Genomic DNA, 4,401 nt, shown 5'->3' on the forward strand with positions numbered 1-4,401 from the left:
GTCACCGGCTGCAAAACACGGGCGGAAGGCGGGCGATGGGCGGGGGAGTGGCTCTCCGATTGGCTTCCTTAAGATTGACCGACAGCTTCCGTGGAAACGCTCTGCTCGGAGTGATGAAGTCGTAGGTGGAAGGCGGGCTCTAGAGGAACTTTCTCGCTGATTGGACAATAGTGAGGCAGGTAATGTTATGGCGGTTCTTGGTCAAACGCTTATCAGGGAAACATATTATCATTATTTGCTGCTGACGTATTTAAATGTCTTTTAAATTGCAATAAAAATTTCTCAACCATGGCAACTTTAAGAGGGCTGGACTTCCACTCCCAGAAATCAAGAGGAGTGGACTCCAACTCCCAGAATTCCTCAGCCAGACATGCTGGCTGAGGAACTCTGGGAGTTGAAGTCCACTCATGCTGGATGGAGAATTCTAGGAATTGAAGTCCACTTATGCTGGCTAGAGAATTCTGGGATTTGAAGTCCACAAGTTGCCAAGGTTGAAGAAACACTGCAGCAGAAGAGCAGCCTCACAAAATTGTGAAACTTTGCAAATTGCGCATTCGTAACATACACACTTAACTCCTTTTATGCCATGCTGGCACCTGAGCTTGTAGCCAGCAAATGCATGGACATTTTTGCTGTAATTTTCCCCTATTGGGATTCTTCCAAATATATTGGATGCCTTTGGCTGTGGATTAAGGGGGTTGTAATCCAATAGAACCGAAGAATATCCTGAGAACATAAAGAGCTTCTGGGAAGAGATACTTAAGCATCCTGCAAAGCAATTGCTCACACTAACTGGTCGGGTTCCTACAACATGCTTAACCTGCTTATAAAACTTGGCCTTTTGATGACTTGTGGACTTCAACTCCCAGAATTCCTCAGCTAGGTACACTGGCTGAGGAATTCTGGGAGTTGAAGTCCACAAGTCATCAAAAAGCCAAGTTTGAAGACCCCTGCCCTAAAGTGTCCAAAGAAGCCAGCAGTCAAACTAAGATTAGTTTAAAGGCTGTGAATCTATATTTATTGACACACAAATCCAGACAGCATTCTTTCTTATCTCTGCAACACACACAACACAAACACAAACACACCCCGACATGTACACAGCCAGACACCATTCTTTTTCCAGTCTGCAAATCATACATATACACCACAAAATGTTTACCATCAATTAACTTCTCAGCAACAACCAGCTAGCCAGGAATTCTGGGAGCTGAAGTCCACACATCAGTTGGCACAATTGTTTATTTCTGCTACTCGCCAGGATCTTCAAATGTGGCCCTTTTATGACTTGTGGACTTCAACTCCCAGAATTCCTCAGTCAGCCATTTTGATGAAACCACGGGCTTAGATCCAGACCAGGGGTCTTCAAACTTGGCCCTTTTATGACTTGTACACTTCAACTCCCAGAATTCTTCAACCAGCATGCTTGGCTGAGGAATTCTGGGAGTTGAAGTCCATAAGTCATAAAAGGGCCAAGTTTGAAGACCCCTGCTTGTGGACCAACTCCCAGAATTCCTCAGAAGCATGCTTGACTGAGGAATTCTGGGAGTTGAAGTCCACAAGTCATAAAAGGGCCAAGTTTGTACACCCCTGTGCTACTGTTTCTAGCGCTCCTTTGCACACACTTCCAAGTACACACAAATCCTGCCACTGACTTGGAATAACAATGAAAAAACCAACAACCACCAGTTATCATTATTTGGGTTTATTATTAATAAAATATGTTTTTTTTTCTGTTTCAGAATCCTCCCTGCCAAGGACAACAATTACATTCCAATCAATCATTTATTTTTCTGGGTTTTATTTGCAGATGTTGGCTTGTTTCTGGTCAAAATGCCATCATAAGAACTCTACCCAAAAACGTTGACCAGTTTTATTTTTCTCGGCCTTTTCTCTTCCACAGCGTGTCTTTCTCACCGTAACTGTAAAATCCAGCACATTATTGGAAATTTTAAAAAGGCAAGACATATAAACCTGTTATCTGGGGTCTAGATGTACTAGGAATGTACAAAAATAAGAAAAAATTGACTGTCATATTGAGCACCAATTCTACTAACATTCTCAACTGATTAAGTGTAACAGGCCCATCATTTTAATGTATAAAGAGTAGGCACACTTTATAATTTATTCCTCTCACTGGATGTAATATTCATTAGGCTAAAAAGTGAATTCTTCATTAGCTATTGCGTGCATTGTTGTGATGTCATGAAAACATGACATCATGTTTAAACTTAAAACTCAAACTTTAAGATGTTTGGACTTCAATTCCCACAATTTCAAAGGCAGCCATGCTGGCTGGGGAATTCTGGGAGCTGAAGTCCACAGATCTTTAAGAGACCATGTTTGAGAAATTCTGATCTAAACATTATTTCCCTTATTTCAATGCAATATTAAAAGACACAGATCCCTCGCCCTGATCTGAATCCCATCCAGGGCTGATAATCATGGGGGATTAGGTTATTTCCCATCTGATTAGTCCTCACAACGACCCTGTAGGGTAGCTTTTGTCTGAGGCCACATGTCCTGAAAGAGCTGAAGACTCGAAGCCATATTCGTGTTAAGAGGAATGGCGAACTTAAACCAGGGGTCTTCAAACTTGGCCCTTCATGACCAGGCATGCTGGCTGAGGAATTCTGGGAGTTGAAGTCCACAAGTCATCAAAGGGCCAGGTTTGAAGACTCCTGACTTAAATCTTTCAACCAAATTATCAACGCTCCTCAAGCCAATGTGAATTTAGCTCTTTTGAAAGGAGAAAACTTTATTCAGCTTTATTATCCTCAGTCCACTTTGACAGGACTTTGGTGAGCGAGTCATGTCGTTGCTATAAACTTCTGCTTTTGGGGTCACTCCTCTTCTGTAGACAATCTTTATCGGTCTTATAAAAATCAAAACCCGTGTCCTCATGTGATCAAACACTGACAAACTTTCTAACATTGATAGGAAAGCTGGAGAACAGCGAGAGAGGGTTGAAAATACAGATGAATCTTTTTACAGACTCTTTTACGTCTGATTAGTAGAAAAAAAACTTCAACAGATAGCAACGTAGTTCTGCTTTTGCTTAAGAGCTGGACAACCTGGGGGTAAGGTTGCTCAGATTAGGGGTGACATTATAGCAGCGTTCCAATATTTGCCACAAAGAAGAGGGGGGGTCAACTTATTCTCCAAAGCGCCTGAAGGCAGGACAAGAAGCAACGGATGGAAACTGATCAAGGGAGAGAAGCAATCTGGAATTAAGGAGAAACTTCCTAAGAATGAGGACAATTCACCAGTGGAACTGCTTGCCACCAGAAGTTGTGGGTCTTCAAACTTGGCCCTTTGATGACTTGTGGACTTCAACTCCCAGAATTCCTCAGCCAGCGTACACTGGCTGAGGAATTCTGGGAGTTGAAGTCCACAAGTCATCAAAGGGCCAAGTTTGAAGACCCCTGGGATAGGATCTCCTGCTTGAGCAGGGGGTTGGACTAGAAGACCTTCAAGATCCCTCCCAACTCTGGATGGGTGGGTGGATAAGTTACAGATTGTCCTTCACTTATGACCTACAATGGAGATCAGAATTTCCATCGCGTCATCACAGGACTGCCCCCAATTTCATCACCTTGTTTGCCAAGGCCGTTAAACAAATCTCATGTGCGTTAAGCCAATCGGACGGCCGTTAAGTGAACCCAGCTTCCCCCGTCAATTTTGCTCATGGGGAAGGGCGACCAATGGCAATCACGTGATTCTGGGATGCTACCAACCCCTTGTCAACACATTTCGGTTGCACCCAAAATGATCTCGGGATCGTGGTGGGGGGAGGGAACACGCTACGATGGCCGTAAGCGCGAGGACTTGTCACGAGTCACTTCTTTTCAGCACTACAAGGGTGAGGTGACTTCATTGCTTTGATTCAACATCATGCCAGCTTCGGTTTTTTTGGCTTTCCTCCAGCGTGCAGAAAACCACGATTTGTCTCGATTCGTGAGGAATCTATAGATCCCGAGGCAATCCGCAACCATCGTTCACACACCAGTCGGGCAAGGTAAGGAATGGATCAGGTTAAAACCTCGGTTTCATATCACAAACAGCCTCTGGGCTTGAGCAAGGAATCTTGCCTTGAAGACAGATCAACTTCAATCTCAGGCAGTGTGAATCATGAATCCAGGTTGAAAGAGACAGAAGGACGAAGGCCTGGACCATATTCTAACTAACATGGATGTTAACGACAAATGTAGGACCTGCAAATGAGGTGAACGGATGTCCTAATCACGGTAGGATTGAGAAGTTCTCATAGGTCACGCCTGTTCCTGCCTCCAGAAATGTAAACATTGGAGAGACATCTTGGAAGAACCCTCCGTGTCAGCCTCAAATGTCTTTTTTCCCCTTCATCGTTCCTTCTTCCCTCTCTTCCAATGATTTTTCCAA

At 43.8% G+C, this 4,401-nt stretch overlaps 1 long non-coding RNA gene across 1 annotated transcript; it reads left to right on the top strand.

Annotated features, from left to right (window-relative positions):
* The first annotated feature begins 29 nt into the window (after positions 1-29).
* LOC120305782 lies at positions 30-2,017 on the top strand. The gene is made up of 2 exons (XR_005556092.1): positions 30-179; positions 1,743-2,017. It is a non-coding gene; the product is annotated as an uncharacterized LOC120305782 (long non-coding RNA).
* The last annotated feature ends 2,384 nt before the right edge of the window (positions 2,018-4,401 follow it).

This window comes from Crotalus tigris, unplaced genomic scaffold (genome assembly GCF_016545835.1).
Source record: "Crotalus tigris isolate CLP2741 ecotype Arizona unplaced genomic scaffold, ASM1654583v1 scf7180000017690.20705106771:4171800, whole genome shotgun sequence".
Lineage (NCBI taxonomy): Eukaryota > Metazoa > Chordata > Lepidosauria > Squamata > Viperidae > Crotalus > Crotalus tigris.